Below are 19,637 nucleotides of genomic sequence, written 5' to 3' on the forward strand. Positions count from 1 at the left end.
TTTACCATATTTCTTCAAATATCCTTCTGTCCCTTTTCCCTTCTTTTCTCCTTCTGGGACACCCATGACATGTATGTTTTCATGTCTCTTACTGTTGTTCGGTTTCCTGAGAATTTGTTCTATTTTTTCCTATCTTTTCTTCAGCCGTTCTTTTGTATGTTCACTTTCAGAGGCCATTTCTTTAAGCTCAACAATCCTTTATTCTGCCTCATCAAATCTGCTATTATATGATTCCAATGTATTTTTAATTTCATTTACTACCCTTTTCATTCCCATAAGATCTGCTATTTTTCTATGTAAGCTTTCAAATTCTTCTTTGTGCTCATTCAATATCTTCTTAATATCCTTAATCTCTCTAGCCATCCCATTGAATTTATTAAGAAGATTTGTTTGAACATCTATGATTAGTTGTCTGAACTACTTTATGTCATCTGGAAGCTTATCTTGATCCTTTAACTGAGCCATATTTTCCTGTTTTTTGGTGTGGATTGTAATTTTTTGTTGGTGTCTTGGCATGTGGCTTAATAGATGCATTTATTCTGGGTGCAGTTTCTCTCTTCAGTTTAGGGCTTCTTGCCCTTTCTCCCTTGCTGGTTGTGTATAGGTGCCAAGAATATAGTTGATGCTGTTAAGCTGTAGAAGCTCATGCTTCTCTCATTGCCCCAGGGAGCAATGAAGCTTCTCCCAACTTTCTCCTTTGCCAGGGGTAGTGACAGAGCCACAGCCAAGTGTAGTAATCCAAGTCATGCAGGCCTAGACTATAGTTGCCTAAGAGACTGATGAAGCTTCATGTCCCTTTCTCCCCTGCCTGAGATGTGGATGGGGCTACAGGTGTGGGCAGCAATCTAGGCTGTGTGGGTCTAAACTGACCACATTTGCCCAGGTAGACTTCCAACTCTGTCCAGCCAAATATACCTGCAGTTAACAGGAGAGGCTGGCACAGGTCCCCCCTGCTTCTTCCCTGCTGGAGGTGAGGCTGGGGCTTAGGATAGAGCTGCAATCTGATCTGGATGGAAAGAAGGCTTCCCTTGCCAGCACTAAGATTTTCAGTGCACCCTGCTTCCCCTCATGGCAGGGGCAGAGTCTGGCCTCTTTCTGACTTGGACATGTTCAAATTTTATCTGTTCTTAGGGTTATAATTTAGCCTGCCAAATTTACTAATCAGTAGCTGAAGTTGATGCCCAACTATCTCTTCCTCCCCTGTTTTTTGGGAAGTGGAGCCTCCAATTCTAGCCACAGATTAGCTCCTAGGGTGGCTTGAAATGCCAGTGGAGGATTGTCACCGGCCTCCAGGACATGGAGTACTTTACTCATGAATCTTCTCTGCAGGTGGGTAGTCTCCTCCTTCCATTCTTTCAAGGATACTGGAGGATGTTCTTCTGGTCTCCTGGAGCTCCCAAACAGGAGCTTCAGATAGCTCTGGGTGATTACTAACTGCCCTGCTGCATGAGCTGACTCTAGGCTCCTTACTCTCCTGTCATCTTGCTGGTTGTCTATCCATTTATTTTTTTAACATCATTTCTGGATTAAAGTGGTTTCTGTTTTAAATTTTACTACATTGTTTAGACACACATCTTTAAAAAAAAATTCAAACAAAACCACATCCCTCTTATGAAGACTTTCCTTTTACTTGATGAATAATATACAAATAAGGTTTACTGACCTTTAAGGTCTTTGAAAAATTGACTCAAACTTACCTTTAATTACCATATCCTGCTATTTGATTTAGTCAATATATACAGCAATGTCCCCACAAATTTATTCATTTTTAAAATCTTGTTTATTAGAGTATTTGTGAGTTTACAGAACAACCATGCAAAAAATACAGGGTTCCTATACACCACTCTGCCACCAATGCCTTGCATTGGTGTGGAATGTTTTTTACAAGTGATAACATGATATTTTTACAATTTTACCATTAACTAGAGTCCATTGTTTAACATAGCAGTCACTGTGTAGTATAGTTCCATGGACTTTTTAAAAAATTTTCTGTTACCAGCTATACAGTCTAGCATTTCCCCTTTTAATCACATTCAGAAATGTATTTCAGTGGTGTTAATTGCATTCACAATGTTGTGCTACCATCAACACCATTCATTACCAAAACCTTTCCATCATTCCAAATAGGAACCCTTAAACTTTGTATATTCTAGCTTTATAATCACAATGACCTTTTGTTTTGTCTCAAGGTAGTTGGAAAACCTATAGCCAGTAGACTGTGTTCACACACACTAATATTTTCTAGTGTGGCCTTTTTCTTCATCTATTTCCAAGGCTTGATTTCCCAGCACAAAATCTTTTTTTTTTAACCTATTAAGTTACTTCATTCATTGCAGAGAGGGTAGACCTACATTTCCTTTTTTAACTTTATTCCATTAAACATGGATTTAGAACTTTCAGCATCTTAAAGGTTTAATAAATATAATATTAATTTATTTAATTGATATTCCATAAATGTAGGGAGATTACATTTAAGCTAAATAAAATTGAAACCATTATATTTTATTCCAGAAAAGTTCTTTTTGCTTCTTTTATAGGAGGTTAAATGGATTTTTCTTGAATAAAATTCTAAACCTGTGAATAATCATAAAAGCATACTGAATGCTAGGTTTTGTAATATATTACAATTGTTTAATTTTTTAAAATTACAATTGAGGAAAGATCATTCCATACATTTCAAGGAATTTTCCTTTACTAGTTGATATTTGATAATAGGGATATAACCACTCATATTTTAGGCAGCACTAAATCTTTTTCCTTTTTTGCTTGGGCCCTTTTTATTTTCTTTATTTTTTTAATGTTACATTAAAAAAATATGAGGTTCTCATATACCCCCAACCCCGTCACCCAACTCCTCCCCCAATAACAAAAACCTCCTCCAACATCATGAGACATTCACTGCACTTCGTGGATACATCTCTGAGTACTGCTGCACCTCATGATCAATGGTCCACACCATAGCACACACTCTCCCACAGTCCACTCTGTGGGCCATGGGAGGACATACAATGTCTGGTAAATGTCCCCGCAGCACCACTCAGGACAACTCCAAGTCCCAAAAACGTCCCCACATCACATCTCTTCTTCACACTCCCTACCACCAGCAGCCACCATAGCCACTTTCTCCACACCAATGCCACATTTTTTTGATTACTAACCACAATAGTTCATGAATAGATTATCAGTAAGTCCACTCTAATCCATACTCTAAAATCCTCCATCCTGTGGACCTGGAATAGTTGTGTCCACTCCATATCTATATCAAGAGAGGGCTTAGATTCCACATGGATGCTGCTTGCAATTCTCCTGCTTTCAGGTGAAGGCACTCTTGGCTCCATGGTGTGGTGGTTGACCTTCTTTACCTCCATATTAGCTGAGGGGGGGATAAGTCCAATAAATCAGAGTGTAGGAGTTGCAAGTCTATTGAGGCTCAGGGCCTGGCTATCACATAGTCAGTCTAGAGATTCAAGTCCCCTGGGTATATATTAAACCCCAGCACCAACTACAGATCCAGTAAAAGTAACAGGAGAGGTTTGTGAACAAAGATCATATCTGAATCCAGCTCCATCGTACAGAAACACAAACTGCAAAGTAGGGCCAACTGACATGGGACTGAACTCCATCTGCCATGACAATAGAAACTGTGGGTCTCTGGCCCTCAGAAGAACCAATATCTGAGGTTGTATCTACTTTATCTGTCTTTAGGACTCTGCTGAGGTGTGCATAAGGGTGACCCCTCTGATACCCTCCTGGCTCTTTTTGGAGACTCATAGCCATATAAACTCATTTGTCCTTTCCATTTCCCCCTTTTATTCAGGTCAAAAAGCATTTTTTAACTCTGGGTATTATATGTAGACTGAGATGTTCTGCTGGTCTGAGTTGACCCTTTTATTCAAGGTCATTTTCTAGTTACATCATCAGCTGGTACTTGGTAGTAATCCCTCAGCACCAGAGAGGCTCATCCCCGGGAGTCATGCTGGGGGGAAGGCAACACATTTACATGCTGAGTTTGGCTTTGAGACTGGCCACATTTGAGCAACACGGAGGGTCTCAGGAGGTAACTCTTAGGCACCCTGCAGCTCTAGGCCTTGTTCTTATTTCAGGTGCACAGGTTCACAAGCACAGTCATTAGTCAAGGTCTCATTGTTGGATCTTCCTTTTTTGGTCTTTGCCATTGCATTTGGGGGGTTGTTGCTGTTCCTTTAGGGAATGTGATAGAGCTCCCCTGGCTAGGAACTCAGCACTCCCTCAGTTGTTTTTAATTGTAACCACTATGAAAATATCCATTTTTATGTACTCTGGATATATACCCAGAGAACTCCCTGCCAACCATGTGTCCCCTGTTAATAACACCCCACACCAGTATTCCTCCCCTGCCATTGTTGAACCTCTCTGTGCTCCAAAACTTCTTAAAAAATGAAGCCTAATATATTGCCAGGTTCCATTAATAGTAAAATAGAATATAGTGATGAGTTTAAAGGTTAGATATAGAATACATATTAATTTTTAGAAAAATTAAGGTAAAAATAAATTGGGGTATCAAAAAATTAAAAGATATAAAAGCTTTGTTTTTAATATTTTGCCTTCCATCACTGCAATAAATGTGCAAATTGGCAAGGCAACTTCTTCCATCTTTTCCTCAGTGTCTATATCCTTTGACCTTTTTTCCCTAATTATTAAGCTTGTCTTCACAAAAGTTTTAGATCACAGTAATTCATTGAGGTCATTTAGTATTTGTCCTTCAATGCCTGGGTTGCTTTGCTCAAAATAAGGTTCTCAAGATTCAACCATGTTATCCCATGCGTTTTAGTGTATTTGTTCTTAAAGTCGAGTAGTATTCCATTGTATGTATATACCACATTTTATTTATCCATTCATCTGTTGATGGACATTTGGGTGATTCCAACTTTTGGCAATAGTGAATAATGCTGCTATGAACATTGGTGTGCATATATCAGTTTGTGTCCTTGTTTTCCATTCGACTGGGTATATACCCAGCAGTGGAATTGCTGGGTCATGTGGCAGATCTATAGCTCGTTTTTGGAGAAACTGCCAAATTGTCCTCCAGAAGGGCTGGATTCTTCTGCATTCCCACCAGCAGTGGATGAGTGTTCCCATTCCACCACATCCTCTCCAGCATTTGTAGTCTTTTGTTTTTTTCATAGCTGTCAATCTTATGGGAGTAAGATGGTATCTCATTGTAGTTTTGATTTGCATTTCCCTAATAGCTGGAGATCTGGAGCATTTTTTCATGCGCTTTTTGGTCATTTGTATTTCTTCCTTGGAGAAGTGTCTGTTTAAATCTTTTCCCCATTTTTAAAATGGGTTGTTTGTCTTTTTATTTTTGAGATATAGGAGTTCTTTATATATGCAGGTTATAAGTCTCCTATCAGATATATGGTTATGAAATATTTTCTCCCATTGTGTTGGCTCTCTTTTCGCTTTCTTGACAAACTCCTTTGAGGTACAGAAGGCTTTAATTTTGAGGAAGTCCCTTTTATCTATTGTTCTTTTGCTGCTCGTGCTTTTGGTGTGAAGTTCATGAAGTGATTTCCTATTACAAGGTCCTGTGGATGCTTCCCTACACTGCTTTCCAAAGTCTTTATGGTCTTGACGCTTATATTTAGGTCTTTGATCCATCTTGAGTTGATTTTTTAATAAGGCGTGGGTTGGTAATCCTCTTAAATTCTTTTACATATGGATATCCAGTTCTCCAGGCACCAATTGTTGAATAGGCCATTCTCTCCCAGTTGAGAGGATTTGGTGGCTTTATAGAATATTATATGACTATATATATGAGGATCTCTATCAGAACTCTTAATTTGGTTCCACTGGTCTTTGTGTCTCTCCTTGTGCCAATACCATGCTGTTTTCACTATTGTAGCTTTGTAGTATGTTTTGAAGTCAAGTACTGTTATTCCTCCTATTTCATTTTTCTTTTTCAATATGTCTTTGGCTATTCAGGGCCTCTTTCCTTTCCAAATAAATTTCATAGTTAGTCTCTCTAGTTCCTTAAAGAATGATGTGTTGATTTTTATTGGGATTGCATTGAATTTGTACATCAGTTTTGTTAAGATAGACATCTAATATTTAGTCTTCCTATCCATGAACAGGGAATATTCTTCCATTTCTTTAGATCTTCTTTGATTTCCTTGAACAGTGTTGTATAGTTCTCTGTGTATAAGTCTTTTACCTCTTTAGTTAAATTTATTCCTGGGTATTTAATTTATTTATTTACTATTGTGAATGGTATTTGGTTCTTGATTTCATCAAAAGATTGCTCATTATTGGTGTACAGAAATGCTACTGATTTTTGTACATATATCTTGTAACCTGCGACTTTACTGAACTTATTTATGAGTTAAAAGCTTTCTTGTAGACTTCTCAGGGTTTTCTATGTATAGGAACATGTCATCTGCAAATAATGAAATTTTGACTTCTTCCTTCCCAATTTGAATGCCTTTTATGTCTGGTTCTTGCCTCAGTGCTCGACCAAGTACTTCCAAGACAATGTTAAATAAAAGAGGTGACAGTGGGCATCCTTGTCTTGTTCCTGATCTTCCAGGGAAAGATTTTAGGACTTCAACATTGTAAACAATGTTGGCTGTGGGTTTTTCATATATACTCTTTATCATGTTCAGAAATTTTCCTTGTATTCCAAACATTTGCAGTGTTTTTATCAAGAAGTTTGCTGTATTTTGTCAAATGCTTTTTCTGCATGAGTAGATATAATCATGTGACTTTTTCCTCCAATCTGTTTATATGGTGTATTACATTGATTGATTTTCTTATGTTGAACCATCCTTGCATAACCAGAATGAATCCCATTGGTCATGGTGTATAATTCATTTAATGTGTTGTTGGATATGGCTAGCAAGTATTCTGTTGAGCATTTTGGTGTCATTAGAGAAATTGGTCTGTAATTTTCCTTTCTTGTGATGCCTTTGTTTGACTTGTTACCAGGGTAATGTTGGCATCATAGAATGAGTTAGGCAATATTTCTTCTCTTTCAATTTTTTGGAAGAGTTTCAGCAAGAGTGGCATTAGTTCTTTCCAGAATGTTTTGTAGAATTCACCAGTGAAGCCGTCTGGCCCAGGGCTCTTCTTAGTTGGGAGATTTTTAATGACTGATTCTATCTCTTTCTTTGTGATGGTTTGTTGAGATCATCAATTTCTTCTTTCATCAATACAGGCTGCTTATGTGTTTCTAGGAATTTGTCCATTTCCTCTGAATTGTCATTTTTGTTGGAATATAGTTTTTCAAAGTATCCTCTCATGATCATCTTTATTTCTGTGGGATCAGTGGTGATATCTCCTTTCTCCCTTCTTAGTTTGTGTATTTTCATCTTCTCTCTTTTTTTGTTAGTCTAGCTAAGGTTTTGTCAATTTTATTGATCTTCTCAAAGAACCAGCTCTTGGTTTTGTTTATCTTCTCAAGTGCTTCCTTATTTTCTATTTCATTTAGTTCTGCTCTTATCTTTGTTCTTTCTTTCTTTCTTCTTACTGTGGGGTTGCTTTTTTATTTCCTTTTTTACTAATTTCTCCAAATGTGCAGTTAGTTCTTCAATTTTTGCTCTTTCTTCTTTTTTGTTGTATGAATTTGTTGCTATAAATTTCCCTCAGTACTGCCTTTGCTGCATCCCATTAGTTTTGGTAGGTTGTGTTATCATTTTCATTAGTTTCAAGGTAGTTATTAATTTCTTTTGAAATTTCCTCCTTCACCAACTGTATTTCTAAGAGTGTGCTGTTTAATGTCCATATCTTGGTGTGAAATCTGGGTCTGGTCCTCGTAGATTTCCAGCTTCACTCCCCTGTGATCAGAGAAATTATTTTTTATGATTCTGATCTTTCTGAATTCCTTGAGCCTTTCTTTGTGGCCTAGCATATGGTCTATCTTGGACAACAATCCATATGCACTTGAGAAAAATGTATACCCTGCTGTATTCAGGTGTAATGATCTGTATATGTCTATTAAGTCCTGCTCCTCTAATATGCTGTTCAGAGTTTTTGTTTATTGATTCTCTTTTGAGATGTTCTGTCCATCTATTATTTCTATTATTTCACTTAGCTTTTCCAATGTTTACCTCATGTATTTGGAGGCTCCCTTGTTAGGAGCATAAATATATATGATTGTTCATCCTTCTTGAAAGATTATCCCTTTCACTAATATGTAGTGTCCATCTTTGTCTCTCACAATTATTTTGCATTTAAGTCTATTTTGTCTGATATTAATATAGCTACTCCTGACTTTTTTTGGTTATTGTTTGCTTTTAAGATTGTTTTCCAGCCATTCACTTTCAACCTCCATGAATCCCTGGGTCTAAGATGTGTTTCTTGTAGACAGCATATAGATAGGTCATATTTCCTTATCCAATCTTCCAGTCTGTATCTTTTTACAGGTGAATTTAATCCATTGACATTCAGTGTTATTACTTTCAAAGAATTATTTATGTTAGCCATATTTTCTTTGGACTTGTATTTGTCTAAAATTTTTTTCTTCTCTTTTTGTCTTTTTTGTTGCTTGTATACGCTCTTCCAACTCTGCCTCTCCTGTTTTTTTCTTTGTTCCTGCAGAACTCCCTTTAGTATTTCTTGAAGGGCAGGGTTCTTGTTGGCATACTCTTTTAATTTCGGTTTATCTGTGAATATTTTGAACTCTCCATCATTTTTGAATGCTAGTTTAGCTGGGTAGAGTATTCTTGGTTGGAAATTTTTTGTTTTATTATCTTGACTATATCATACCACTGCCTTCTTGCCTCCATGGTTTCAGATGAGAAAGCAGCACTTAATCTTATGGAGCCTCCTTTGTATGTGATGGTTCTCTTTTCTCTTGCTGCTTTTAGAATTTTCTCTGTCTTGAGCATTGGATAATTTGACAAGTATATGTCTTGGGGTGGGTCTGCTGGGATTTATGGTGTTTGGGGTGCATTGTACTTCCTGGACGTGTACATCCATCTCCCTCAGTAGATTTGGGAAGTTTTCAGTCATTATTTCCTCCAACACCCCTTCTGTCCTCTTTCCCTTCTCTTCTCCTTCTGGGATGTCTATAATACGTATGTTTGTGCATTTTGCATTGTCATTCAGGTCCCTAAGTCCCAGCTGCGTTTTTTTCTACCTTTTTATTGATCAGTTCTACTCTCTGATTTCAGATGTACTGTCTTCCACATCACTAATTCTGTCCTCTGCCTCTTCTAATCTGGTGCTCTTTGCTGAGAGGGTATTTTTGATTTCTTGAACTGTGGTGTTCATCACCATCATATCTGTTATCTTTTTGTGTGACTGCAATTTCTTCTGTATTCTCTCCAAGTGTTTTCTTCATATTGTTAATCTCTTCCTTTACTTCATTAAGTTGGTCTCTAATATATATGTTTTGAGAGCTCCTCTTCCTGGTTTTTAGTTTGTTCATTGGATTCAGCCATGTTTTCCTGATTATTGGTTTGGTTTGTACTTTTTGGTGCTGTCTGGTTATCATTTTATCTTGACAGGTTTAATCAGTTCCTTAGCTTCTTTGTCTAGTCTTGGGGATTAATTAGTTGTTGTTCATGTGTAAGTGTCTTCTCTTCATCACTTTGTTCTTCTTACTCTATTTTCTTGTTGCTGGCTAAGTTCACTTTGAAGGAAAATTTAGGGCCAGGGGAAGCAAAATGAGTAAGAAAAGAAAATGTATAAAGTAGTATTGGTAATAAATGTTAACAGAGAAACAATGTGAGATTTAGGAGAAATGGATATTAGACTCATGTAAGTTGTGTAGAGTTATAGCAGTAAGTAGAGTACCTATAATGAGACAGTCAACTGAATATGGGGAGGAATATAGTATGAATTAAAAGGCCAGTATTTTCATGAGAGAGGGAAAGAGAATAGAAAGACAATAATATCAAGAGTGGATAAAAGAAAACAGAACAAAGGTATGAGAAATAAAAAATCAGACAATTTGGGGGCCAAAGAAAGGGAGGTGGAATGCAAGAGAAACAGTAGATGATGGAGGATAGAAAGATGTAGAGGAAAGGGAGAGTGTAGGTGGCCAAAATCAATACACACAGAAAAGAGGAAATGGAGGATGAGGAAACACAGCAAATGTGAAGTGCTCCCTGCAGCACCTATTAAATAAAGAAAATAAAATAAAAAAGAAGAAAAAGAGAGAAAAAAGAGAAAAAAGGGGGGAACACAAAAGGGGATGAAACAAGCAAGATAAACAGAAAATAAACTAAATAAATGAAAAAGGACCTTGTGGGATAAAATAGGAGATAAGACCAGGAGACAATGCAACAGTAGCAACCATGATAAAAAAAAAAAAGAATCAAAGTTTCAAGCTAGGAATCCTCTTTGCAGTTAAATAAAATGCTTAGGGATCTTACATTCCCTCTTTCTCCCATCCTCACTTCTGTCTCACCCAGGTCAGCTGGAAAGCTGCCTGAGAGGTCCGGTAGGAGATTCAAGTGGGTTCTTGTTGAACCAACTCAACACAGAAGACAGTGACTCTTTATTTCCAGCATGAGAGCACTTACACCTCACCAGCAACCCCAAATATGATATTGGAAGCTTGGATAGCATGTCCTACAGTCTCTTCCCCTTAGGTGTGCTAGGGGAGGTCTAATTGATTTTCTGATCCACCTCCTCCCAGACCAAGTTTCCTATCCTAGGACATTTAGGTAAATTGGGCTTTCTCAGCAGATTCACCTCTGCTTTCTTCCCGGACTCTCCCCAAGTCAGCTGGTACACTCCTCAAAGCTCAAAGAAAAAAACAAACAAACAAAAAAAAACGTGGAGTGCTAGGGTAATCAAGGACCTCAGACGGGCCTCAGGGTGCTGGATTTGGGGATGGGAAGACCGGGATATTGCAGACTTAAGGTATGTGAGTCTGTGGAGTGTGGGCTATGAGGTTTTAGGGTATACAGACCTGGGAACCATGCATCCAGTAAACATGGGGTTTGGGAATGCTGTAGCACAACAATGATTTCAGGGATCCCTGTGGCTGGGCTGCCAGCCCTAGGGGGAGGGGTCCCACCCACAACTTCTGAGCTTTGTGTCAGAAACCCAAAATTCCACCTCTCACAAGAATCTCTTCTGTCACTGTCTCACCAAATTGACATCCAGTCACCTCCTGCCCTGCAAGCCCCTGAAACAGCCTGCTCAGGGTCTGGGAACACCTCAGCACAACAAAGTTTTCAGGGATTGCCACATCTGGGCTGCCAGCCCTAGGGAGAAGAGTCCCACCCACAACTTCTGACCTCCATGTCAGAGACCCAAAATTCTACCTCTTGCAAGAATCTCTTCTGTCACTGTCTCACCAAATCAATGTCCAGACACCTCCTGCCCTGCAAGCCCCCAAAACAGCCTGGTCCAGCAGAACTCTGATCGTACTCACCTGCTTCTTTGCAGGAGAGATTAAGAGATGTACTCACTCAGATACCATCTTGCCCCTAGCACTAAATCTTTATTGTCATTGATTTGTCATAAAATCCCTGAGGTTAATACATGATATGATTTCATCTTTCAGAAGTGAAAGGTCAAAGTAAGAGGAATTCAGGGGACCAATGAGAGTGCCTCCTCTGGATTTATTCTGATAGGTTTTTCAGACGAGTCTCAGTTAGAGCTGGTTCTCTTTGGAATAATCTTGTTCCTTTACCTCATGACCTTTCTAGGCAACACTGCTATCATCTTGGTGTCCATCTTGGACTCTAAACTCCACACTCCTATGTATTTTTTTCCTCTCCCATTTCTCCTTCCTGGACCTCTGCTTCCTCAGCAGTATCATTCCCCAGCTTCTAGTCAACCTCAAGTGTTCAGATAAGTCCATCACATATGTAGACTGCATGATTCAACTCTATGTCTCCCTTGTAATGGGCTACACTGAGTGTATCCACCTGGCTGTGATGACCTATGATCACTATGTTGCTGTTTGCCATCCTTTACATTATATTTTTTCATGCATCTTTGGCTCTGCCATGTCTTGGCCTCTATGGAATGGCTCAGTGGGGTGGCCACTACATTGATTCAGTCCACACTCTCCCTTCAGCTGCCCTTCTGTGGTCACTGCCAGGTGGATCATTTCTTCTGTGAGGTCCCTGTACTCATCAAGTTGGCATGTGTGGACACCACCTTCAACCAGGCTGAGCTCTTTGTGGCTAGTGTATTATTCCTGGTGGTGCCTCTGTCACTCATCCTAATCTCCTATGGGTACATTGCTCAAGCAATTTTGAAGATCAAGTCAGCCATTGGAAGACATAAAGCATTTGGGACCTGCTCTTCCCACCTGATGGTAGTCATCTTCTATGGAACCATCATTTTTATGTATTTGCAGTCAGCCAAAAGTAGATCCAAGGACCAAGGAAAGTTTGCTTCCCTCTTCTACATCGTGGTGATCCCCATGCTTAACTCACTCATCTATACCCTGAGGAACAAGAAGTAAAGGCAGCACTGAAAAAAAAAATTGGAAACTCTATGACTGAGTGGGACATGATTATCAAGAAACATTTAGGAGAGACTTACTAAGGGTGAATCACTTAATGAAGGGTGACTAAATAACTAATTTTGTTATGTTCATGACCCTGTCAATGGGATTCAGTAGAAGAGAATAAATTAGCACTTGAATTTCAGAATCTGAACAATCTGAGTTTGAGTGCCCATTTCACCAAAGAAGAGCTGTGGCTGGGAAACGGACTTTGGCCCAGTGGTTAGGGCGTCCGTCTACCATATGGGAGGTCCGCGGTTCAAACCCCAGGCCTCCTTGACCCGTGTGGAGCTGGCCGTGCGCAGTGCTGATGCGCGCAAGGAGTGCCTTGCCACGCAAGGGTGTCCCCTGCGTGGGGGAGCCCCACGCGCAAGGAGTGCGCCTGTGAGGAAAGCCGCCCAGCGTGAAAAGAAAGAGCAGCCTGCCCAGGAATGGCGCCGCCCACACTTCCCCCGCTGCTGACGACAACAGAAGCGGACAAAGAAACAAGCCGCAGCGAATAGACACCAAGAACAGACAACCAGGGGTAGGGGGGAAATTAAATAAATAAATAAATCTTAAAAAAAAAAAAAAGAGCTGTGGGACTTGGCCAATTTGCGCAACTACCATTACATTATTTCTAAACTGGGCTGTATACTAGGACCTGAAATGCAATAGACCCAATTAAAACAGATCGCTGTTCTAAGGATTTTATTGTTTTTAAAGTTAGTTTTTATAAAATTTATTCTCTTTAATAGCCACAGCCATATTTTTAGATGGCTATAAACTACTGAATTATTATAAAGTTTTTACAATTTTTCTTTCACAAAAATTAAAATACTTTGACCAGTTGCTGAGAACAGAAAGAGAAAACACTAAACTTCAGTGATATTCTTTTATCAACTCTAAGTATGGGTTCCTAAGCCCCTTAAGTCCCATTTGTAGGCTCTCTGAATTCACCTCTAGTGCTGCACCCCACACCCAGTCCTGTATTATAAGTTTCTGATTTTTTGTATTTCTTCACTTACTAGTTTTTTTAAAAATCCCCCCTTGTGGCTATTTGCTTGCCATCTGCTCTCTGTGTCTATTCTCTGTGCATTCTTTTGTGTCTGTATTTTTTTACTTTTTATTTATCTCCCCGCCCTTGTGGCTTGCTTGCTGTCTGCTCGCTGTGTCCATTTGCTGCATGCTCTTCTGCCTTTTTTTTTTTTTTTGCTTGTCTCCCTTTTTTTTTGTTGTTGCATCACCTTGCTGAGGTGATTGTCCATGGTGCTTGTGGGCCGGAGGCTCTCCGCAGCATGTGGGTGAGCCTGTCTTCACAATGAGGCTCTGGGATGTGAACCCAGGGCCTCCCATATTGTAGATGGGAGTCCAACTGATTAAGTCTTAGCCACTTCCCCCCTCACTAGGTTTTTGAGAACAGCAAGTACATTTTGATTTAATCACAATTTAAAATAAAAACCTTTGCATATGACTTTACAATGCCTCCCAGCTTTCTCTTTAAGCTCAAATGTCTAATCTTCAAAACCTCATGTTAAATTATGTATTTCTCTCTAACAGCCTGTTTTATTCCATTAAAAATTTATTGAAGTATGTTATACTTACATGAACAATCAGAAACAGTAAGTATATAGTAAAAGCTGTGAACTTAGAAAACAAACATGCATAACATCATACAGTTCCCATACATCACCCACAACCAATACCTTGCATTTTTGTGAAACACTTGTAACAAATTATGAAAGAGCATCGTAGTATATTACTATTAATATATTACTACTAATTATAGCATATATCTTACATTTGGTGTATTTTTCCCCAAACTCACCATATTATTATACTAAAGTTTATAATCAATGACATTTGATATAATCACAGAGTTGTGCATTTATCATTTTAATCAATATTAGAGCATTTTCTTTTTCAAGACTTGAAAAAAGAAAAAAATTAACAAAAAACAAACCACTATAATGCTCATATGTTAGTGCTATAAATTATAAATCCTAAAATGTTCTTTGACATTTTTCATTCATTTCTAAACATTTAAAAACACATTTTTACCAATTCTGCAAAGATTAAATTTCAGCTTTTCATTCTGTAACTAGGTTCTATTTTCTGGTGACATATTCTTGCTATTATTAACTCCATGATTTTTCTCATTTTATTTATTAATAGTTCATAATAGTGAAATCATGCAATATTTGTCCTTTTGTGCCTGGCTTGCTTCATTCAACATAAAGTTCTATAGGCTCATCCATGTTGTCATATGCTCCACGACTTCATTATTTCTTACTGCTGAATAATATTCCATGTGATAGAATCCTGGGTTGATTCCATCTTTTGGCAATTGTGAATAATGTCACTATGAACATAGGTGTGTGGATGTCTGTCCATATCACTGCTCTAAGTTCTTCTGGGTTATATACCTAGTAGTGGTCTTGCAGATTCACATGGTAGATCTGTATCTAACTTTCTTAGGAACCACAAAACAGACTCACAGTGGGGATTCTACATTCCCACCAACAGTGAATAAACATTCCTGCCCCTCCACATCCTCTCCAACACCTTCAGTTTTCTGTTTTGTTAATAATGGCCATTCTAGTAGGTGTGAAATTAAATCTCACTGTAGATTTGATTTGCATTTCCCTAATAGTGAGTGATGTTGAACATTTTTTTTCATGTGTTTCTTCACCACTTGTAATTCTTTTTTTAAGAAAAATACCTATTCAAGTTTTTTGGCCAATTTTTAATCAGGTCATTTGAATTTTTATTGTTGAGTTGCAGGATCTCTTTATATATAATGAATATTAGACCCTTGTCAGATGTATGATTACCAAATATTTTCTTCCATTGTGTAGGCTGCCTTTTTACCATCTTCACACAGTCCTTTTTGCTGGAGAAGTGTTTAATTTTTAGGAGGTTCCATTTATCTATGTTCTCCTTAGTTGCTTAAGCTTTGGGTATAAGGTTTTGGAGACTGCCACCTACTGCAAGGGCTTGTAAATATTTCTCTACATTATCTTCTAGGAGTTTTATAGTCTTGGCTTTTATATTTAGGTCTTTGATCAATTTCGAGTTGATTCTTGTATAGGGGGTGATATAGGGCTCATGTTTCATTCTTTTTGTATGGATATCGAGTTGTCCCAGCACCATTTGTTGAAGAGACTGTTCTGGCCCAGAAAAGTGGATTTGGTAGGCTTATCAAAAACCATTTGACCTTAAAAGTGAGGGTCTATTTTTTTTTTTTTTAAAGATTTATTTATTTATTTAATTTCCCCCCCTCCCCTGGTTGTCTGTTCTTGGTGTCTATTTGCTGCGTCTTGTTTCTTTGTCCGCTTCTGTTGTCGTCAGTGGCACGGGAAGTGTGGGCGGCGCCATTCCTGGGCAGGCTGCACTTTCTTTTCACGCTGGGCGGCTCTCCTCACGGGCGCACTCCTTGCACGTGGGGCTCCCCCACGCGGGGGACACCCTTGCGTGGCACGGCACTCCTTGCGCGCATCAGCGCTGCGCATGGCCAGCTCCACACGGGTCAAGGAGGCCCGGGGTTTGAACCGCGGACCTCCCATATGGTAGATGGACGCCCTAACCACTGGGCCAAAGTCCGTTTCCCAAGGGTCTATTTTTGAACTCTCATTTTCATTCTATTGATCAATGTATCTATCTTTATGCCAATACTCTGCTGTTTTTTTAAAGATTTATTTTATTTATTTCTCTCCCCTTCCTCCCCCCCCCCCAGTTGTCTGTTCTCTGTGTCCATTTGCTGCATGTTCTTATTTGTCTGCTTCTGTTATTGTCAGCAGCACAGGAATCTGTGTTTCTTTTTGTTGTGTCATCTTGCTGTGTCAGCCCTCTGTGTGTGTGGTGCCATTCCTGGGCAGGCTGAACTTTCTTTTGCACTGGGTGGTTCTCCTTATGGGGTGCACTCCTTGCACATGGGGCTCCCCTACACAGGGGGCACCCCTGTGTGGCAGGGCACTCTTTGCGTGCATCAGCACTGCACATGGGCCAGCTCCACACCAGTCAAGGAGGCCCAGGATTTGAACCTCAGACCTCCCATGTGGTAGATGGATGTCCTAACCACTGGACCAAGTCAGCTTCCTTTACCCTGCTGTTTTGACCACTGTAGCTATATACTACACTTCAGTATCGGGAGGCATGCATCTTCGATTTTGTTTTTCTTTTTTAGGATGTTTTTTATTATTAAGGAACACTTTCCCTTACAAATAAACTTGGTAATTGACTTTTTTTTATATCTCTTAATTAGGCTGTTAGAATTTTGATTGGTATAGTGTTGAATATATAAATGGGTTTGAGTAGAATTGACATCTTCATGATGTTTGGTCTTCCAATGCATGAACACAAAATGTCCTTCCATTTGTTTAGGTCTTCTTTGATTATTTTTAGCAGTGCTTTGTAGTTTTTGGAATAAAGGTCCTTTACATTCTTGATTAAATTAATTTCTACATATTTGAATTTTTTGTTGCTATTTTTATTGACTTTGTAATAATATTACATTAAAAATATATATGTATATGAGGTCCCATTCAACCCCACCACCCCCACCCCACCTCTCCCCCCCCAGCAACACTCATTATAAATAGAATTTTTGCTTTATTTCCTCCTCGATTTGCTCATTACTAGTACTTAGAAACACCACCTTTTTTTGGCATAGTGATTTAGTTTCCTGCCACTTTGCTGAACTCATTTATTAGCTTAAAAGCTTTGTTGTAGATATGTCAGAATTTTCTAAATATAAGATCATGTCATCTGTAATAGAGTTTTATAAGTATTTTTTTATTTTTTAAAAGATACTTAGATTACACAAAATGTTACACACAAAAATATAAGGGACTCCCAAAATTTCCCCATCCCCACAATGTCCACTCTTCCCCACATTAACAAATTCTTTCTTTGGAGTGGAACATTCATTGCAATTGATGAGCACATCTGAAGAACTGACAAAAGCATGGATTATAGTTAACACTGTACTTTACACTCTTTCCCACTCAACTCTGTAGGTTATGACAGGATATATAATGGCCTGTATCTTTCATTGCAATGTTACTCAGGACAATTCTAAGTCCTGAAAATGCACCTCTTTTTCCCTCTCCCAACCTTCAGCACCTCCAGTGTCTCCACATCAATGAAATAATTTCTTCCATTACTAGAATCACAATAAGCCTATAGTAGAATACCAGCAAGTCCACTCTAGTCCATTTTTTATTCACCAATCCTGAGGATTCTGGGATGGTGATACAACTCCACATCTAAATGAGAAGGGACCTTGATCTCATATGGCTGATGGATGGGACTCTTGCTTGCAGCTGAAGACACTCTCAGTTACTTGCTATGGTGGCTGTCCATCCTCACCTCTTTGTCAGTTGTCCAGGGTGAGTCCAATGAACTAGAAAGTAGGTATTGCATCTCCACTGAGGCTCAGGGCCCAGCCGACACATGGAAAGCCCAGAGATTCAAATCTCTTGGATGTACGCCTACCAATGTCAGCACCAACTATAGGTACAAATAGAAGGGACAGAGGAGGCATGTGTAGAGAAGTCACATCTAAGTCCAACTCTGTCACACTAGGTTGCACAAACTCCAAAGTAGGGCCCATTGGAGAGACACCAAACTCTGAAATCTACCTGCCATGACTCTAGGAACTGGGTGTCTCCAGAGCCCTCAGGAGCCCCACTGTTTGGGGTAGAATATACTTTGGTAGTCTATGAGATCCGGCTGAGGCATGCATGAGCATTACCTCTGGGATGACCTCCCAACTAATTTCGAAGACTCTTAGCCATATAAACTCATTTGTCCTTACATTTCCCCCCTTTTATTCAAGGTCTTTTTCAAGTTGCATCACCAGGCAGTGCTTGGTAATAAACTCTCAGTGGCAGAGAAGCTTATCCCTGGGAGTCACATATGGTAATATATTTATATGCTGAGTTTGGCTTACAGAGAGGCCACATCTGAGTGACATGGAGGATCTCAGGGGGTAACTCTTAGGCACCCTACAACACTAGGCTAAGTTTCAATTTCAAGAGCAAAGGCTTATAAGCATAGTCATCAATATCAGGGGTCCATCAATGGACTATCCTTCTTCTCTAGTCATTGCCTCCATACTTGGGGAATGTTGATATTCTATTAGAGAATGTGGCAGAGCTTCCCAGGATGGGAATTCAATATTCTTTCAGTTATTGCATGAATCTCCACTCACTGTGACAATGCCCCATGAACATTCCAGCACATGTATATACCTCACATGTATGTCCAGGTGAACTTCCTTCCATGTATCCCACATCACTGACACCCCACACCAATGATGCTCCTCCACCACAGTTGTAACCCTTCTGTGATACAAAACTTCTTCAAAATGAAGCCAATAATATCACCAAATGTAATTAATAGGAAAATGAAATAATAATAATGGGTTTAAACACAAGAAATAAAATATATAAACAGAAAAACAAAAACTAAAATAAAGTTTAAAAATTGGGGTATTCAAATAAAAAATATTTTTAAAAAATGAATACTTTTTTTTGACATTTTGCCTTTCATCACTGTAATATCTGTTGTCCTGTATGTACAGTGGAATTTTCTTTCATTTCTTCCTCAGTGTCTTACTTTTTTCATTTTCTCATTTCTTTTAGGTCACAGTAAAGTCACAAACAGAATATAGAGGATTCCCATATACCCCAAATCCTCCCCCTTTCCCCCCTTCCCTATTAATAACCTTTTTACATGTGGATGGTACATTTGTTACAACTGATGTAGAAATATTGAAACATAGCTACTAACCATGGTCAATGGTCTACATTATGGTTTACACTTTAGACCATACATTTTTATAAATTTTTGATGAAATTTAACATGGCCTATATCCATCATTGCAAGATCATGCAGAACACTTCCATCGTCCCCTAAATATCCCCCTTCCATATATTTTATTCTTCCCTCCCCCTCCCCATGGGGTCCACTGCAACCACCAGACTTCACTCCTTGAAGGACAAGATTCATAGATACTTGCAACAATGCTGAGGGCTTGACACACTAGTCTGTCTTTCCCTATAAGAAACTGTGTGTGCTCTCAAGAGGCACCCTCTCCTTATTTTGAGAACTTATTGGGCCTCCCCAGGATGGGAGTCTATTTCCCACTCATTATGTGGTTCTTTCCCCAATGATACAACACACTATGATGAAATGATCATTT

General features: G+C 39.0%; 1 long non-coding RNA gene and 1 pseudogene across 2 annotated transcripts in view; one reads left to right on the forward strand and one right to left on the reverse strand.

Annotated features, from left to right (window-relative positions):
* The window catches only part of LOC131277499 (uncharacterized), a 131,885-nt gene that overhangs the window by 15,060 nt on the left and 97,188 nt on the right, over nt 1-19,637 (reverse strand). The window contains exon 6 of one of the 2 annotated variants that reach the window (XR_011648187.1): nt 3,222-3,373. The exons of the other annotated variant lie outside the window; for it this stretch is intronic. This is a non-coding gene — a long non-coding RNA (uncharacterized lncRNA). Of the gene's footprint in view, nt 1-3,221; nt 3,374-19,637 lie in introns of those variants that run through there. 2 annotated transcript variants of the gene reach the window in all.
* Nucleotides 10,819-12,409, forward strand: LOC131277502 (olfactory receptor 2G2-like; annotated as a pseudogene).

The sequence above is a fragment of the Dasypus novemcinctus genome, unplaced genomic scaffold (genome assembly GCF_030445035.2).
Source record: "Dasypus novemcinctus isolate mDasNov1 unplaced genomic scaffold, mDasNov1.1.hap2 scaffold_119, whole genome shotgun sequence".
Classification (NCBI taxonomy): Eukaryota; Metazoa; Chordata; class Mammalia; order Cingulata; family Dasypodidae; genus Dasypus; species Dasypus novemcinctus.